This window comes from Anopheles arabiensis, chromosome 3 (assembly GCF_016920715.1).
Source record: "Anopheles arabiensis isolate DONGOLA chromosome 3, AaraD3, whole genome shotgun sequence".
NCBI lineage: Eukaryota > Metazoa > Arthropoda > Insecta > Diptera > Culicidae > Anopheles > Anopheles arabiensis.
In genome coordinates this window covers 73,001,930-73,022,576 of record NC_053518.1, presented here as the reverse complement: position 1 = coordinate 73,022,576, position 20,647 = coordinate 73,001,930, and the positions used below count along the sequence as shown (strand labels likewise).

At 44.4% G+C, this 20,647-nt stretch overlaps 1 protein-coding gene across 3 annotated transcripts in view; it reads left to right on the top strand.

The window, feature by feature from the left end:
- The first annotated feature begins 16,211 nt into the window (after positions 1-16,211).
- The window catches only part of LOC120903231 (protein amalgam-like), a 73,294-nt gene continuing 68,858 nt past the window's right edge, over positions 16,212-20,647 (top strand). Inside the window, exon 1 of one of the 3 annotated variants that reach the window (XM_040312523.1) lies at positions 16,212-16,251. The gene's annotated coding sequence lies outside the window, so the exon portion shown is untranslated. Of the gene's footprint in view, positions 16,388-20,647 lie in introns of all 3 variants that reach the window. The other 2 variants (XM_040312522.1, XM_040312521.1) reach the window with 2 other exon arrangements.

Here is a 20,647-nt window from a genome sequence, read left to right as displayed (position 1 = left end):
TTACTCGCAGCTCCATTACGGTGCGAAGGAAGATCCGCTTGCGTACGGGCATAGCACACCCCTCGGTGGATTCAATTGCAACAAATCACCAACAAGCCGTACAAGCCGGTCAGAGCACACAGCCAGCCACAGTGCGCCACAGTCGGGACGAACGGTTTCTCGTCGGTTCGTCGTCGTTCCTTCCCTAAGGCCTAGGGGAATATTTATTTTCGATTTCCCTATCGTCGATCCCTTGGGTCCCTGGCGTCCCGTTCAAGACCACTCCGCCTGTTTCGTGTAGGGGACGGGGCGCTCGAACGACCGGGGACGTCCCACCGTGTGGTGCGCCGTGAATGGTATTATTTTTCGATTATTCAATTTTCAAGTAGCTTGTTGAACACGCTGTTTATTTTCCGTGCAATGGGCCGGGATTAAGTTTCGGGTGAAAGTGTGTATGGTCGTGTGTATACACCGTTTATTTTTTGCTTTGCCTTTTCCCCTTCTTGGTTTTTGAAGTTTTTTTTTTTTTTTGCTGTAGCCGTTTCCGTGTTCGCTAAAAACAAGTCCTTTTTCTTATAGTTTTTTCTCCTCCTTGTGCGTCCAGTTCCGTCAAAAGTCACCCCCTCCAACCGCTCATGAAAGTGTTCATCGGGTGGAACACCCATCAAGCATGTTTTGTTGGTGGGGGGGAGTTGCACAACCCCTCCCGAGCTGACCCGAGCAGGCGTCACATTTGGTGGTTATTTGATTTTTATGTAAATCGACCAAATTGTCGCCAGACTGCGACAGACGCGACCCGCTTTTGGTGGAAGGCGACGAGGACGCATATACACACCACGAGAGAGGGTGGTCCTTTCCTGTACGACCCCGGCCCAAAAACTGTTCTGGCGAAGAAAATTACAAACGAAATTGATTTTTCACGCCTCATGAAGATGCAAGATAAACATCCATTTGTTTGAAGCAACTACAAATCAGGGCAGCACCCCACCACCGTAGCTAAACAGGCCAAAACCGTTCTCGCCCATGTATCTGGCGCTTGCTTGCGGGGAGGGTGCATGTTTAGCGAAGGGGGGTGGAGCAAGTGGAAATATTTTATGACGCTCTCTGATTTATTGTATCAATTGTATTGAACTCATTAGCAAGGCGAAAGCCCGTGCCAGCGAACGGCGATAGGATCTTGCTGAGTTTGGGTTGATAACTGTAATAAATATGAAATAGATACTAGGGCCGATGTCAACCGAAAATTGCAGCAGTGTGTATGACACAGCGGAATGAAACTATAAATAGAAACATAACTGAGCCATTCTTTCTCACACCAATATGGGGCACGTTCGGCTGACGCGTGACGAATGGGACAACACGTACGCCAATCCAAAGCATTCATGGAGCGTGTTCTTTGCCGATGACCAGCTCTCAAGTTGTCCTGCTTTCGAAAAAGCCCTTTAAAGCTTGTCTGGGACAGTTTTTTTTCCTCTGTTTGATGCATTAAAGATGATTCCGACGTTATGACTGACCTTCGTCTGGATGAACGAACATAAAAGCTCATAAATAATTAACGAACGTATCAACAACCGATCAATATCTTGTGATAACTTCATGATGTCTTCTTGTACGTTCAGGATCTGAAAACACTGTACGACTAGCTGAACAACAAAATAACTTGAACTTCGGTTTGAGGTACATACTTCTTCTCTATGCTGCCTGCAAATATTTGAAACATCTAAAATCTCACAGGTTTTAGATTATTGTTATCTGATTTTGATCCGTGTCAAGAGAATAAACTGTCACGTGATCTTTTCCAAACAAATAAGCATTATCAGTGCGTCGAGGTATCCCGATTGTAATCCTGAATAACATTAACACATAGGTCGGGTGAATAGTAAAGAAAACGAAAATCAACTAGTTCTACATCTTCATTAAATGAGCTATTCTAAAATACATGTACAGCGGGTGTTAAAGGCGTTGAAGTATATTCAAGATGCATAAGTTCTTCTTGGAGGTGATAAACAATGAAGGTGCTCTAATGTGCTCAGTATTTCCAGAATTACTACAAAATCTATGCAATCTATGAAATCTGAACATATTTTCGTTACCTAGAAGACCACAAGAGGTAAAATCTTGACTTAAACAATTCTCTTATTGAGCCTTAACAGAGGACACCGTTAAATCTCACTTAAGTAGTACTTACGCACTTTTTACTCTCAACTACTACATGATTATGACACAAGAGCCCTAAAATCACAGTTTAATGCTTCCAAATGATCATGTGCACATTAAAGCATCAGTTTCGTCATCTGTTTCCCACATGGCGTGAAAAATCAAAGTCAAAAGAACCATCTCAAACCCCTTTCCCAAACCCCATTGATTATGCAATCGAGATCAACGAACCTCCATAAACAGCGCAAGACAAACCGGTTCCAAGAGCAACTTCCCAACAGCTAACAGCCATTTCGAACGCCTTGCCTTACGCTTAGTATAAAGTTCTCCGCGCAAAAGTATCGTGTTTTTATCGCGCCCCCCATAATGCGAAACCGCCATTGCAGCCTCCGAAAGCCGAGACTTCGCAAAAGAAAACCAAATTCGGCGTAAATGAATGGAAAAACTTCACCGTCCCTTATCAGCGTCACCGGAACTGGCACCGGCCCGCCGGGGACTCCCGGGCACGATAATTAATAAACCATCCCCAAACCACACACGCCGCGCAAACCATTAACATATGTTCGACACGTGGCTAATTGAGAGCCGTGGTACCAACGACGATGCCGATGATTGCTGCCACCGAGTCTCGGGTCGGCACAAAAGTTTTCCCCAGCCGATGAGCATCCTGATAGCTAAATGAGGACATATCCCGCTATCTGTTGCGAGGACGAGATTCGGGGTTGCCTTTTTTTTTTCTTTGCTTTGCTCGTGTGCCATACAACCGCATCGCATTAACGTTGGTTGAATTATCGTTAGCGTAAAGTCTCGTGCCGGAAAAAACGGGACCTTCGGAACTTCCCTCGCTCAACAAAACTCTACAAACAGGTTTTTTGTTTCGTGCATTGCCCACAGAAATGAACTTCGCTCGCTACGCTCACTCCCTTTCGATTAAAGGGTTGACCTTCTGGGCTAGATTGCCGGATCGGATCTGTGCGCTAAATAAATCTTCCAACAAGCCGCACCAAAAAAATAAACCAAACCACACACACACACACCCAAAAAGAAGTCAACAGCTTTTGATTGGTTTTGGGAAAAGCGGTTTTCGTAGCAGAAGCTGGACACTGCCCAAAGAGTTCAACAAATGCTTCGGTCGGCAATTCGCACTCGCTCGCCAACCCCATCGGCGGCGGTCTGGACTTACTCAACCATTGAGCAGTGCGCAATCATTGAAAAATGTATGTAAAGAAGGAAACCTAAATCTAGATCCCGGGGTACGTTTTTCACCCACCGACTGGTTGAAGCCCGAAACTCCCCCACTAGCAAATGGTCACCGAAAATCTCCGCTCGACCACACCGGCGCAACGACCGCGAACGTCTCTCCTCTGTCTCCGTAATGGTAAACAAAGCTTGGAATTTAAATTCTCACTGATTTATTGGGCAAATATGTCGCCATTTAGCAGAGAGGACCTTTCGGATGGCTTGCTGTTTTATTCCCTTTGCTCGTTTTTTCACCCTCAAGCTGGATGATATCGTTTTGTGGTAACTCCTTTTTGCTGCTTTTATCCCGCATCCCGTCCACTTCTACCTCCTGCTTTTAGTCCCTCTTTCGTCTCAATTTTTCCTCTATTTCCCATTGGTTTGGATGGTAATTTTCATCCCTGGACCGCGTTTTTTACCGCCCGCTTTGTGCATCCCGCGTTCGGGTGGACACTTTCCATTTTCCACCACACAAAGCCAAAGCCCGAGCTCGAGCGAGTAGAGCAAAAGAATCGCGTAGCTGTACGAAAACAAAAAAAAACGAAACGCAAACAGTACATCTCCCATGTCTCCCCCGTTCTGCTTCATTTGGCAATTCTTGAGGTCATTCTGTGCAGTGGCTTAACTCGGCGTACTCGGTGGAAAGATGCTGCTGCTACGATATGCAACGGGATAAGAAGGATGCTGCGGTGTGCCGAACCCTCCTTCTCGCGGCCTCCTTCCGACCAGGAGGGAGAGTAAGTGTATATTATCTGTTGACAAATGATGGGCTATCTAGTGCAGAAGTGGCACAGTGGCCGTAGCAAAGTGGGAAGTCACAGAAATGAGATCGAGCACCGTACACACCCGTACAGTAGGTACAGTACCTTGGATTATGCCGTTGAAATTTCCACAAACAATGACATCGGGGACAGGGAGACACACCGAACGAGAAATATTAATTTACCAACAGTGCACGGTGAACGGTCAACTCCGCAGGGATTTTGACGGTTAGTTTTGCTACCGTATAATTGAGCCTTCGTTTTTGGATGGTGTGGTGTGGATTTTTGCATCATCTACGAGGGTAGGAGAGGGAAAGTGCACTTAATGGATAGGGCTTGAATACAATGTAAGCAAATAGAACAGAGGGGAGTGAGTGACTATCAGCGGGACACTGATTTTTTTTCGGCGGGACACTGAGTAGGGGTGCAAATAGATTTAGGGCAGAGGGAATGTGCTTGCACGACAAATTGCTATGATTTCATTAGATTTGGTGCACTTGCTCGTTGTTAGAGCATCATAGCAATGAGAATTTTAATAGAAGCATAATTATGATCATGGTTGTTTCATATTATGATAAATTGCGCTGTTTAATATTATAAAAGTGATTCCTCAAATCTACTAAACTCTTTTTTGGTATTTTAACCCATTCATTACAACTGAAAGCATACAAACCACAAGTCTTGAAAAAAATCTTAAAGATCACTTAAAACAATATACAGTCTGTTCCCGAGTTACACGGTTCTCGAATTACGCGGATTCGGAGATACGCGGCTTTCTAAATTTGACAGATTAAATTTCAAATCAGTACAATTTGCTTCAAGTTCGGTATAAATTGCATTTTTGCTAACAAATTGAAACCGCTTAAAAGCCAGAAATATAAGAATTTTCTGCACGAATCATATCAAATAAATGATAAAGTGTACAAAAGTATTAATTTAAATCTAAAACTGCGAGTAATAAATAGTATTTTAGTCAAAAAACGTGAATTTTGACTTACGCGGATATTCGAGTTACGCGGATTCGTCGGGAACGCAGAAACCGCGTAACTCGGGAACAGACTGTATGCGTTAATAGAAAATACCTCGAAAAATCGACTTGAACAATTTTTTTTATCATTTACTAAGTGTAAACCTTCAAAATCAAGGATAAAAACTGGTTACAATGTTTTGATCCATTTTTGCAAAATCACGGGACTGTCAAAGGGTTAAGTATTTAAACATCCAAATAGATCTTGCACTGACAATTAAATACGATTGGATAAACTTATGTATGTTGTATAATGAACGATGTTCAACTCGGAATATTGAGACTCCATTCAATGTATCTCCGAAATTGAGTCGTTTCTTTGTAGAATTGAATATTTGAGCGATGCATTCATTTTACAATTAAATGTTCCTGATGCTCTAAAGACGAGATATAATCCGATGTTAGTCTAAACATCCAACAATACACTTTAAACGCGTTATAAGTGTATCACTTTGTATCAAGAATAACTCCCTCCCACGGTGCGAAAAACCCTCGCACAAAAGGATTACAAAATTATAACCATGCTTAACTTCAATCCCGCTAATCCACTCATGTTGCAAACTACGCAAACTAAACAACTACATTCTGTTCGCCATTAACTCATCATCTTCGCGAAATGTTAAAATAGAGTTTAATCCTGTTGCTATACACGCCAACGCAAACTTTATCCTTCCGTATGCCAGGCTGCTGCACGCGCTCCCGGAAGTGTGTTGTGACTTTAAAACCCCTTTCGACAAACGCTCTTGCCAAGTGGAAGCTGAGGCACACACACAACATCGTTTTCGAGCGCAACGGGATAGATCAAAGCAGCCGGCGACGATCTTCGTTCCAAAATACGGCTTGTTTATGTGCTGAATTCCAAAGAAAACGTGCTATTACGTCGATTAAAACTTGAACAATGTAGGCGCTTGCCGTGCTCGCATCGGACAACTTTAGGCCCGCGGAAAAAATACCCCAAGCCCTTCTGCAAAGTCAGTTTGCGCCAGGTTCATCACCGCGAAGTGGCGCTTGTGTGTTGTGTGCAACAAAGGAAAGAAAGAAGATGTATGAAGAGGCACACAAACACACAGACACACAATATACAGCCCACAGAAATCGAATCGAGCCAGAGAAGAAGGATAACTTCACTAAAAAGTTCAGCAGTGTACACTATGGCCCGTGTCAGGGATGCAAAGACCATCCTTTGCACATACACACGTACCCCTTACAGGACGACTTTGCAACACATTGTGCGCTTATGTGTGTCTATATCCTGCGAAGGTGTTTGTTTGTCGGGGGAGGGCCGCGTGAAAGAGTCAGTCAGAGTCAGCTGGTTGCGCGAACGCCTCAACGGCACACGCGTTTGCTCCGAACCGTCCGGAAGTGAAGCGTTTTGTGTTCGCCAGTCACGTTTAGCTTCCGGTGCTTTGCGAACTTCCGACATTTGCCGCGTGCATGCATTGGCGGCAACTGGAGGCTTCGCTCGGGATGCTTCTTTTTTTTCACCTACCAGGATCCTTCGTTCCATAAACACCATAAACATTGGGCGGTTATGCTATTTCGCAGCCACGACCCAGGTTCGCAATGGGCCCTTCGTGCTCGGTGGTGTGCTTCACATTTGGCGCGCGCCATCGCTTATCAAAGGCAGTAAAATGCAGCCCTGCAAGGTGCAAGGTGAAGAGGCAAGGGTGTGTGCGGAGGGAAACAATAGATGAAGAATTGTGCAGGAAAAAAAGGTGAGCATAGGTGAAGGGGAGCAAATTTTTGGAAGTCTTCGAACAACCGCGAACTTTGTGCACACGTGCGGGGCGGGGGCATTCTACCTTCTCCGTTTCGTTCGGTCTCGGCTGTGGGCCGAAGAATCTTCCCATCTTTGCATTCTTTGAACCAAACCAATTGATGTGTGATGTGTGCACAAGTGTCTTGGAAGAAAAGGCCGCACGTGTGAGAGTGTGTACGTATATCGCAAAATGTTCTTCAGGACCGGCGTTATGTTTTTATTTTTGCTAGATTTTGCCCTCCTCTTCGGCATTCCAATCGAACCCCGTTTTATCGTACAGCACAGGGCCAGCCATACACGCTCGCACACAGCGAGCCGTTATTTTTTCATATTCGAAATTGGAACATGCCCATACACCCCGTGCACCCCGGTTAGGAAAATGGGAAAGATTGGCTCCGTGCTGGAGTGCAATATTTGCCCGGAAAAAAAGGCAAGTACGTGAACTGGGGGGGCACACATAAAAAGCGGAGCACGGTGCAAGAGAATGAGTTTTGGTGCAAAATGCAAACCAGTCCAGCAAACCTGCCTGCCTGCCTTGCCTGGTGGGATATGTGTGTGTTTGGGCGATTTCGAGCAAACTCTCTGGGATGGAAAGTAAGAAAAAGTTCTACATTTTCCGTGGTAAAGCAAGGCGAATACACTGCCGGTAATAAATGTGGCTGTGCGAGTAGAATCTTAAGAAGGCATGGGGATTGCCATTTTTGGATGATGGAAAGTTTAGTTAAATTTGAAACCATTCCAGGGGGTTTTTATTGCATTAATAATCGTGAAAAGGTCCTCATTTAGAAAAGGAATTGAATTAACTCAAAGTAAATCAACTCGTACATGCAAAATTTCAACATTGCACGCAAGTTGTGATTCGCCAATTTACTTCATATTATTTTAGATAAAATTGATATCAAAAGGAAGCAAAAAGTCTAATAATTGTACAGCGCAACTATCAAACCTGTACCTGTCCAGTATGACCCTACATTCGCAGCACTACCTGTCGGCACCAAACATTCCACCAGCACACACCACACTGTCAATGAGCAGTAGCGCGACTTTTCAAACGATCAAGTGCACACCGCTGTGTGGCATTCCTTCATGTCGACAATCCACGAAATGCTTACCCCATTTCCGAAACCGGTGGTACTCGGGAAGAGTCTTGTTTTTGTGTGTGTGATTTTTAGCTTTTTGTCATGATTTTATGCCAATAGGTTTTTGTTCCCCCCTTGTCGGAGTGCCTGATTGTGCCAGTGTCGCTTGAGATGATTTTCATCATACAGCGCACAGGATCGATTGTTGAACATGTTCGCAGCCCTGCCGATGCGGTGCTGTAAGGCAAACGGTCGCAGCTTCTGAGCGGCGGAATAACAAGGCCACAACGCCAAAAGATGTCTACCACTGGCGCAGCTTTTACCCGGAAATCATCGTTAAACTGGTGCGGGAAAGTAGTACAACAAACAAAAAAGCAGCTGCTTCAGTGAAACAATACATTATACGGCCTCTTTCCCGGGTTAGATGTACAGATCTTCTTGGTCGCAAGAAGGACAACAGCAATGTTGCTGCAGATTTGTGACATGCCAAAACGGTGTTATCCTTTTACGGCGCTTTTTTTTGCTTTTCCTACCGTCACGAGGGAACATTTTTCCACACATTTACGTTCACCTTTCCGTGGTGTTTCGGAGCGCCACTAATAGGTGCGCTCGAGCATGTTTTTTGTTGCGCTCCGCTGTTGTCCCGTGTCGCCGATGCGTACACCGGTAGTATCTTCACTTGATCTCCGCATTGTCTTAAGACGCATTTCTACAGCGAGCAGACGCTGCGCCAGCACCAGTCCAGCCACTCATAAGCATTCATAAATGATAAAGGTACAAAACCCTCCTCCACCTCGGCACATATGGGGCGGTGTGTGTGTGTGCGTGTTGCAGGATGTCCCCAGCATGTCCTACACGTCGGTGTACTGCGTGAAAAGCAAGCGCACCCGGCGCGAGCCCGGTGTCGGCGATGACAGCTGGTGAGCAGATTATTCAAATAATACCCGACGCTCACAGCGTGCCAAAGGATAGTGCACACACACACACACACACGCAACCAACAATACAGTACCCCCAAAGGGAGCTGCTCCCTGCCCCGCGTATCATTCCTATTGCTCCCATGCTGATGATGATGTTGTGATACGGGGACAAAGTGAAATGAAAAATATGTACATTTTTCCGTTCGCTGAATGTAACTCTTTAGCGTTCAAGCGCGAGCTTTTGTATAAGCAAATGCTGCTGCAGACACGGCACACTGCACACAAAAGAAAGGTTTACTTCAAATATGCACGCAGCGAAGGGCAATGCACCACCGACGCCAATGTTTCGCCTCTCGCTGCATTGTTGCTCATTAATTTTAAATCTTCACACTGTTGTGGCGGGGCAGGAAGGAAGGCTGCGCCTTAGTTGCATCTCAAGGCTGGTCTCGTTTCATTTCAATTCTTCCCCTTTTGTCGCTTAAAGTTGTCTCTAGCAGCTCTTTTGTTGTCTTATAAAGGATCGCACTGCTACTAACCAATGTGCACATGGCTTTAAATAATTGTTGCTTTTACTTGATTAAAGACAATACTATAGGCAAGAATTATGTAGCAATGTATTGCTTGAGGAGTTATAAATGGAAATGTTAGTTAATGATTACGTTTTTTTTTGTATTTTAATACACAACGTTAATGGAATTACTTTGTAACGTACTTTGTACTAGCTTTTAAAAATGTTTAAATGTTAAAATGAGAAAAAGGAGCAAAAAAATGAGGATTAAAGATTATCAGTAGGTACCAATTTAATTTTATTACAAAGTTTTGGAGCAATTGATTTTAATCGCTATTAACTACTAATATGCAATTTTCGATTTTATTCCAATAATATTTTTTTATTATTTTGTCACGTTATTGTTCCCAAATTATTTAATTGTGATAATTTTCGTAACTTTTCGATAGTTTTAATTTTATGATTAAAAAAATAAAATTTGACCTCTTCTATGTTTATACAACTAACAACAGTTACAAGTCTCAAATTACAGTTTGTCTTCAGTTTCTGTTTTTTTTTTCTTTTGATTTTAGCTTGACTTGAAGGAGGCGGTAAACGCATGCAGTTTTCTTTTTCATTTGAGCATGATGCATTTACAGAAATCTGCGATCCTTAAACGTCAAATTACCTTTTCCAACAGCTTAGCTACAGGTAAAGCTATCATATTGCTGAAGTGTTCATTATACTACCATTCAGACCTTATAAATCATGCACATACCAGCTCTAGCTCCTCCCGTTCCCTTCCTTACCCCACACAACCGCCACCGGAGAGAGCTCTCTTCACCAAAGTAGCGATGAAAAATTCATCCCATTCTGCAACCTTATTTTCACACACCCAGCAGCTCCGATGCACCGTGTTTGCACGCGCAGATTTTGCGATGCAACTCGAGAGGACCACAATCCCCGTCTCCCTGCGGTAATGCATGAGGGGTATAGCGTTCCATTTTCACCGAGATTTCAAGGCTGGCTGCACGACCATGCAGGCACGGCCAAAACAAACGGCCCTCCCCAAGCGTTCCTTCGGGCACGGCTTAGCAGCCTCAAGAAAATGGTCTTAATTTGTACGATTTTACACTCACCAGCGCTGGGTGAGGAGCGCGAATGACACTCTCTTTTCCCGGTGCTGTCTCAAGAGCAAACACGACAGCATACAACACATAAATCGTGCCGGTACACACACACACACACACACACACACACACACCCGGCTGCCAGACACTTCCTCTAACGCCTCCGGTCGGAACCGGTGATAGCGTGATGAGCTCATATTTTTTCGCACGCCTTTCTTCGGGGCGGGAAACCCCCACACACACACCCACCAACGAGCAGCCTACACCCACGAGGGCGTGTTAGAGAAGGTGGCCGTGGGCCTGACAACTGTGGGCGACACTTAGGAGACACTGTGCAGCAAAAGCATGGGACCGTGGGGCGAAGATAATCACAATCATCCTTTGTGCTGCACACCTACCGAGGCCGGCCCCAACAATTCTCGGAAAACGGCGCCTTTTGGGCTAAGCGGAAATGGTATTCAAGATGTTGTTCCCAAGTGGTACGCTTCGGTGCGTACGTGATGCGGACACGAAGCCGTATCATGGCACAGCCGCCCCCCTGTGCGGTGGGTGCGAAGAAGCATCCACTGTTATAGTGTTGTACACGGCCCACTACTCCCGGGCCCCGTGCGTCCGAACAATTCTGCCGACGAGAGCAACAAGAGGAGCAAAGTGGGCAAGCAGCAAAAAAAACCCCTCCGTGTGTGAAAGCATTCGCAATAGGATTAGGCAATATTCATGAGGATGAACTGTGTGTAATCCGCTTAAATTCCAGCGCCCCGACACAAACAATTCGATTGCCCGGGCCGTTCTTTCTGTTCGAAAATGATGTTGTCGTGGTGCAGCGATTTGATGATGATGTTTACCGATCGATCGGTTTTTAAATGGAGTCTCTGAAGGAGGTCCTTTCCACAACCTGTACACACTCTCACGAAAGGCACTTGATTAGAAGCGTTCGTGAGTGTCTGTGTGATAAATGGATGCTTAAAACGAACCTTTTAAACCTCCCATCGCCACACAGCGACGAGAGGGCAGCCGGCACCACCGCAATGGACACACACACATGGGCGATCGATAATGATTTGAATAATTGATTGCAAAACTTCTACTGTCGTGAGTCACACCCGCTGTCCTGTATGGACAGCGGCCACCATATTACACGCTGCCACACCGTACAACGGTGACGAGTGTCGGACAAAACTTCCGGCCATTCCGGCCACGCTTGCAATTATCGGCCCGATGTAAATCATATTAATTAGTCGCTGAAGGTATGCCGGCGTTTCCGAGTGCTTTAACACCCAGGAAGTTGTCACCCTGGCAGTCATGGGGACGGGGGTCGTCACGAGAGTGCATGCGAGGTGTTCAAAGCTCCAGCGTCGCCGAGATTTACAGTACCTCGTCCAACGGGCTTTTGGAGTGTTCTTTTTTGCTTCTCCCGCCAGCCATTAAATCCTGCGCTCGGAAAGCGGGTGAAAATTATCGTCCCAAGTGCGGAGGCAAACGTTGTCGTGCCGTCGTCTAACCAGTGACCGTCCCCCTTCCGGCTTACCGTCCAACCGTGGGGGCTTGCGTGTAAACTAATGAGAAATTGTTCATGTACCGAAGACTGGGCGTAATTAATTTAGATTGATGTGCGGAAATTAGAACCATCCAGGCACACATATATATGGGAAGCGCAAAACTTCTCGGAAGCAGCTCACCTTACCCACAACCAAGTGGCCAGTTGGTTCAGTTGCATCGTGCTGTTTGTTTGCAATCATGTTTGCGTTGCATGGTTCGCGTTTTTTTCTGAGGAAGTCTGAGGGAGCAACCACGAAGGAAAAACTTTCAAAACGGGTCACACGTTCGTTTTGCTGGAACTTAAAAGTATGTAATGGGCAAACTGGTTTTCTAGTAAATAAAAAAGAAGTATTGATTTAATTATACTTTGGAAGGAAAGAGCTGTAAGCTATTAAAAATGTAATGAAGGTGCATTAGCTTACTTTCTTATTGAATTTACGTGTATTAGTTACCGCAAGGCAAGACGAGGTAAAATATACAGCGAAATGAACTATTTGACAGGTGAAATATCTGTCAGATAACGGGTACAAAATCGCAACTAATTCCATTAAAAAAGTTCAATGTTAAGTATTTCGTTAATTTCCAGTCAACAGTTCATCATTTCTTCCCATTTGTAAATGTTCAGGTCAAGAAGACTCTTTTTAAGTGATTTTCTAAAGCGGATGTTGTATCTCCCCCAACCCTTTAGCTTTACCTGTCAAATATGTCGCCCGTCAAATAGTTCATTTCGTAGTATATTTCACCTCGTCTAGCCTCACGGTTACAGGGGTTTTTTTACTTGATTTCGCAAGCGTAGCAACGTTTAACGCAACTGCAGCATTTGACAGGACAAGCGCATCAGTTGTTTTTGGAACGTCATCACGCTTTAACGGCCCTTCGCACTTGATATCACAAGCGCGGTACACAAAGGGTGTTGCGGCTTAAATCAATCATTAAAGCTGTACCTATAAACGTTTTCAAAGCAATGCACACATTCAGAAGTAATCCAGAAAAAGTAAAGAATTGCGTAAAATATATTTCCCGTGTGATAACAAAAATTGCACGAAAAAGTATGGTGGATAAAAGTTCCTTAAAAACTTGTAAATAACCAAATTTTCAAGCTGCCAAATGCCCTGATTCCGATTATATACTTTTAGTTAAACTCCGCAAAGAGGATTCCGAAACGGAAAATCAACCACTGATCAGATCTTCACCATGCGGCAGATCTTGGAGAAGATGGCTGAATACAGAAACGACACATACCATCTCTTCATAGACTTCAAAGCCGCATACGATAGCATAGCCAGGGTAAAACTGTACGACGCTATGAGCTCATTTGGAATCCCGGCCAAACTGATAAGGCTAGTTAGAATGACTATGACCAACGTCACATGCCAGGTGAGGGTGGATGGAAAACTCTCAGGACCTTTTGCTACCACCAAGGGTCTGCGCCAGGGGGACGGGCTTGCCTGTCTCCTATTCAACTTGGCGCTAGAGAGGGCCATCCGCGACTCGAGGGTGGAGACTACGGGAACCATCTTCTATAAGTCAACCCAGATCCTGGCATACGCTCATACGCTGATGATATAGTCATACGCTGATGATATAGACATCATTGGTCTGCGGCTCTCCTCTAGGAGGCGTGGTAGGCCCAAATTGAGGTGGCAAGATGGCGTGGAGGCGTCCGCCATTAAGGCCGGGATAACGGACTGGCAGACGAAGGCGCGAGACCGTGAGCGGTTTCGGACACTCCTGAGGCAGGCCAAGACCGCAAAGCGGTTGTAGCGCCGGATAAGTAAGTAAGTAAGTTAAACTCCGCAACACTGGAATTGTGATATTGTGTACCGCACTTACGAATTCAAGTGCGAAGGCTGTGTTAAGCGTTATGACGTTCCGGAAACAACTGATGCACTTGTCTCGTCAAATGCTGCAGTTGCGTTAAACGTTGCTACGCTTGCGAAATCGAGTAAAAAACTCTGTACTCTGTTACTCATGTTTCTTTATTTTTGTATTATAATCTATGCTTTTAAAAGATGATTGGATTGTAACAATGGGCTGGATTTGTTGTTATATTGCGAATAATCTTTATTTGTTGTTGTCATACAGATACGTTGTTTAGAAGCAGTGTTGCGAACGGTGATAATCGTCGACAAAAAATTTTACAAAATGATACTTTTTGCAGCATTAGATTCTAGATTAGCGCTTTCATTTGACAATCACGGAAAAAATGTGGTTTGATGATATTTTTCTGGCACAATCCAAGGTGCCTTGATAGCCTACAGGTGGGTCCTAAGCCTTGATTTTGGTAGCCATGATAGAAGGCGATTTCTATGGAGATTGGCAGATAGGGAGTATGGGTTGCAAAGAACTTTGTATGAGTTGCCAAGTGAATTTGGACTCCCTAGCTGTCAAATGAAAATTTGTCAAAGTACACTGGACGGACCGACCTGTAGTAGTTTATACAATCCAAGGATCTCTTTTATCATTCGTCGCCAGGTTATAAGCAAAGGACGGTGTGCAAATTGTACCAGTGTGTGCCGATTGAATGTTTCATTTTACTCTCAGTGTTTAATTGAAAGTTAATAGGAGTTCTTTTACCCAGTTGGAACATGTACTGTGCTGTTTTATGCCTGTTAAACTTTTCGTTCTTCCAGTAGGACCGTTGCAAACGGTAGTGATTCGTTGTCACGGAATGGCAAACAATGAAAAAGGTTATCAATGTTTCTGAATACAGAGTAGGCTGCAATTACTTCTTCTTTATTCTCCAGAAGTGATTGAAGAATTTACCACAAGAAATTTACCCAATATAATCTTCGTCATAGTAAATTCGTCCACTTTTCCGCGTTAACTATTCACCGTTTATTGTAAACTATTTTTCATGAAACTGTCAACAGCGAGCTGAATATGGCAACCTAGCAACGGGCTTTGCATCGACTTGTTCTCCTTAATCGATATTGCTTGGTACATCATTAAACTTTTTTTTATTTTTCCGTACTTCATGTGAACTAGATCTTCATCCATTTATAATTACTCGAATCAAATATGTTTAATTATTAATAAATAACAAATATGTTTATCATAACAAAACATTGATTCGAGATATAAAAAGTTTGTAAAACATAACAATTAAGAAATAAAAGGAAATAAATTAAAATACGAAGCCACAAATCCAATTGTTTCAATTTTAACCAGTATCTCTTAGTGACTTATAAAGCTTTCGTCTTAAAAATATGGTAGAAATAGTCCCAATTGGTACAATTTGGTAATGAAATGCAAGCAAAAGTAACATAAAAGCAGCAATATACGAGTAGACAAAGGATTGCTCCCCATCCCCAATGCGTGTACCCTTCCTAAGCGTGCTTTATGCGGCAAGCAGACCATTTAAATTAAGCTTAAAGTCTCAATTTCTTATCTTTCCGTAGCTACCGTTTCAAAAACACTCGCAACCAGTGCGGCACACTACTACTATTTGCTTGTAACCTGGTTCATGCAACAGCAACAACAAACCACCTGGCATTCAAACAATACTCTGTTTGATTTTCCCATCAAAATGAGCATTTAATTTCCTTCTCCCAGCTTACAGCAGCAGCACGCAAACCAACGCACCGCAGCAGCAGGTGAAAGCAGGTAAGAAAACGAGGTGAGCGAGCGAGCAAGACAAACCTGACGCAGACATAAACGGCCGGAAAAACGATCCGAAACAACGAACAGCAACCACGTGCCGGGTCGGGTGAATCCTGTCACGAAACGCTTCGGGAGCTCACGAGAGTTCATTTTCTACGTCCACCCATCATCGACTACTCCAAATACCATCTCCTGCCCCTTATTTCCACAAGCAGACAGCAACAGACGACGTCCCGGCAGGCACACAACGGCACCGCATTTAAAACAGGACGCAAAGTAACCAAAACAAATGGGAACTCACTTCACTACTTGCGGAGGAAAAGCGCGGGCTACGGGGCTGAACGCGCAAAGAGGATGCGTTACCCTCGGCGCCCTTCGGTGAGTGCCAACGCCGGCCCGAAGAATACTCTCCCCGTGTGCGGTGTGTTTTTCGTTTTCGTTTTCTTTTCTTTTTTTCTGCACCCGATTCGTTTGATTTTTCCCGCGCCCGTTGGTACCTTTTTCGGGTTTTTCTGATCAGTTGCGTTTCGGTGCTGGGCGAGTTTGGCAGCGTGGCAGCGTCTGATAAGCGGTTCGCACCATATTGGTAGCAAAAACCTTACGGGGCGGAACAGTGTAAAAGCGTGTGCACAACTGGTAGCAGATTTTGGGGGTGAATTTTGAAGCGAATAATTTTTTTTGTTTGATAAGAGGATTAATTTTAAAAGGTACGTCAACAACAACAACAACAAAAAAGCATCCACTAAGTGTGTTTAGCAATGTGCAGAAAGTGTCAAACTGTGCTGCGGATTAAATGCGGAATCCTTTTGCTGCTACTGTTTCCCGTGTGCATGTGTGTGTTTGTGTGTGAGAATAGCGGTGTAAGCTCATGACAGTGTGTGGCAGTTATAATTGGAAAACAGGCGAACCAAATCGGGACTACAATATGGCATTACACCGGGTCGGGCCGTTGCCGCCGGGGTTAAGTGCTGGTTGAATAATTACGCTACAAATAGATGAACAGGAATGCCAGGAGCGTCACCATTGAGCCGGATCGTCGCCGTGAGGTGAAAACTGATAGGAAACGAGTCCGACAAGAAGAAAAATGCCTGCATGCGTGTGGCTGTGAGTTCGCACGGTGCGGCGCCTTTGTGAGGCTTTTGTAAAATAATTACACAAAAAAGAGAAACACATGCACACAAACAAAAGGAAAATATATAATACACGCGCGCGATCCAGTGAAGAGGTGAAATGGCGAAGAAACAGAACCAAATCAACGCGCCATCGAGCTTTTTTTCGAGCACCAATAACCGATTGTTACAGCCCTTGAGTTCAAACAAGCGATGGGGAGTAGCGGATTGATAAAACCAAAAAAAAACAGAATACGGATATATACTGTGTCAGTGAGTGCAAGTGATATGTAAAATGGTGGATGGAAAATGGTAGTGGAAAGAAGGGAAAGGATGGAAAACGGACCGATAGGAATGGCTGATATATGGGCGATTGCAATGTTCCACTTTTCCGGTGTTCCACTCCGCACACATGCTGCTTGGAGCATGGGAATGCTGCTGTGATGCTGCCGTTGCATTGTCGGTTTTCGCATTGTTGGTGCCCCCGTTGCGACCGGCAGTGGAACGATTTCATGCGTTAAATCAATATGCAGGTTTTTAATTACTGCTTGATTCTGCGCTGCACACACATGTTCGCGTTCCACATGTGTTTCGGGGTGCTAGTGGGTCGGTTGGGCCGGTTGGGATGTGCGCCGTATCGTGGAAGTTAAATTTGTTGCAGAGGGTTTTATTTTGCGCTTGTGTGATTACTGGGTAAATTTTATGGGTTTAATCAATGTTTTTCATTGATTGCGTTTGCACAAGGGAGAAATGGTAAAAATTATGGTGTTTGGTGCTTTTCGTTCATTGAAACACGCACATTTTGAAGCGTGGCATAGCATGAAGGTTTTCAAAAAGTTTCCTCAACAGAGATTGTTCAAACCCTTTCAAGAAAGTGACTTTTTAAAATCCCAGGAACAGCTTTCTGCAACTTATTTATATTTAGGTTCAAAGCCTCCACTGAAAAAATAATAAATATCCCAAGTTCCAACGATATGATAAGAAGTTGTCAACAATTAATAACTGAATATCTGATGTAAGTAAAGGAACGACACTTGTGCCATTATGAACTCTAAGCAAAGACTTCAGAAAGGAAATTATCTTTGAAGTATACATCCACAACGCTCGCTTGAATACCATTTCTTCTATCTCCATCAAGGTCGTACAAACTTTTCAATGTGAATTCTGTTCTAATTTAACAGTTCCATCGAAATACATACAAGAGGGATTTTTCGTAGTTAAATTACCCTACCTATATACACTTACTGTTGATCTATTTTTAATTTAAAATTTTGAAAGCTATTTTTTGCTCTAGAGTGATTGTAAATTATTGTTATCGTGCCAATTTCCTATAATATGACATCCGTGCGAGCTGAAAGAAACCATTGATAAGCTGTGCAAGAAACAAGCAAACCTGTGAGCCGTTATGTTCCCAAAGGCCGTAAATTCAGAAGTTTCGGCGCCAGATTTTCCGTTCAAAATGGAAAAATGTGCGCTTTTTTTCTTCCAGAACAGTCATATGATTTAAGGATGAAACTTTAATGACCAAAGCTTTTATATGACAATTTAGCGAAAGCTTTCCGTTTTATTTATTGTAGTCCATATCATGGAACACATTCAAACCATTCTTTTAAACCATTAAAGTAAGTGCTTTTGGAGCACTTTTCCAGAGCAAGCTTCTTCTTTTTTTTTGGTTCTTGCAACCGAAAAGAAAAAGAAAAAAGCATGATCGATTGTAGTATTGAGCCATTATCACAATGTGCAATGATTGTGAATATAAATGGCTCGGTTTGCAGCCTCCCAGCCGTCCCACCTCTGCTTTCCTTGCAGCATTTTCTCCCCGGGGCAGTTTGGCCATTATCGTGCGCGTTTATCTACCAGCCCCCTTCCTATACATCCGGTCTGCTCAATCTTTCAAAATCATGGATCTGCTCCGAACGCTCCGAACGACCACCCTCCAGAGATTGTGTGTGTGCATTACATCGTTAAAAGCATGAAACGCAGCGGGAAACGAGCATGAGTGTACTAGGGCCAAAGATGTCCTAACCGACTCGCGGCGCAAGATCCATCATTTACTCTACAGCTTGCTCCATCTCACTCCAGTTCCGAGCCTCTTTCACTGACTGGTCGGTGGTGGTGATGGTGGTGGAATCGATCGCGCCACTAAGTTGACACCGTTATCCGATGTTGTCTCGGTTGCTTGATTGATGACGATAAAATCCTAATGCTTGAGCCAAAGCAAACGCTCCCTTGCCCCTGGAGCCCCCGCGCACAACCGAACAGTGTGTGCAGACACGAACACGCCCGGGTGTAAATTATAGAACGGTACCACTTCACTCGACAAATCATCTTTTTTTTTCACATTTCGCCATATTTATGTCGGCTTGCGATGGTGGGGAATGGGCAAAAACCCTCCCCACTCGTTCGGTTTGTCCGATTCGGAACAATTGATCCGTCACAGAGTGTCTCGAGTGGTACACGACTTGGAATGGGGAATGTACGACAGTAAGGCGAGGAAATGCATGCATGTCATCATACCATCAATATTCATGAAGCGCCAAATCAAGACACTCAACTCTCAAGGCAACGTGAGAGGGCGCGGAGCGCGAGCGGTTGAAAACAAAACCGAAACAAATAAACAAAAAAGACATAAGCGGATGCTGCCGGCACGCCTTCTCGTTCCGCAGGGGAAAAGCAAGTCGATCGAAGGAGACCGGGAGCGAACGATGAAGCATTGTGGGGTGAAAATGACGGACAATTGTCCTGCCACTAAATGCACCGATCCTCACACATGCCCACTGAACCAGAATCGACCGGTGTGGGGAAAAGAAAATGGGCAAAAATGGAGAAACATTGAAACAAAAACCTTTTCCACTTGGGCACGGGAGGAAACCGTCGTCGGGTGGAACACGGCCGGCTGCCCATTCCGTTCCATTTTCATCTGGGCGCATCCCATCGGAAGCTCGTTCAGGTCGTCCAACAATCGGAGCAGTGTGTATGTGTGTGTGTTTGTTGATTTTTGCTTGTGCTCCATGTTTGACTTGGGACGAAACTATGCGCGCACCGTTTGCATGACTACACTCCCCCGAGAGGTCTCGTTTTGGATTTCAGTTCCAGGCTGGATGGGAGGGGGGGGGTGAAGGTTTTGGGTTCCCTTTGACTGGCGGCTGGTTTATCCCGTTCGCGTTTCGCGTAGACGACAGACGCGGGCGGGAATGACAAAAATGGGTGAGATTCAACCCACCCCGCCATACACACCATTCGAGCCGAACGAGTGACATTCCACTCTGGCATTGACGAATGCTTCCGCTGAATGCACTAATGCACTCACCCGCCAGAGCACCCGGCGGCTCTGAGGCCCACTAAAAACAGGGAAGAAAATTTGTCACGGTTTTGCTATTGGGACGTTTCTTTTTTTTTTTTTTTTGTATGTTTTTTTCCCTCCCTCTGCTCACACACAGACACGCGCGCTTCATCTTTTATTCTGGAAACGTTGTCGGAATTGCTGCAATTGTATGCAATTGTGACGGCTGTGAAATGGACTATTGTATTTGCGCTGTGCCGATGCGTTTTTGCCGTGCAGGGAATGGAATGTACGCGTGCACGTATCGACAGCAAACGCATGGGAGAAATTTTTTTGAAGGAGCAATTTAATACAACGGGTGAAATTTATTTGGTGTGCCTGGAAAATCGGATGTGTTGGAGGAATGTTAACTTTACTGTAAAATTCCAATCGAAAACTCCAACCATATTGAAGTGAAAAAATTGAACACGATCCAATAGAACATCGTAGCAAATGTATAAAATGTGAAAATAAACTACAAACACATTTCTACAAACAAAGTCCCAAAAGAGAGCAACACCTTTCAAAGGTTAAAC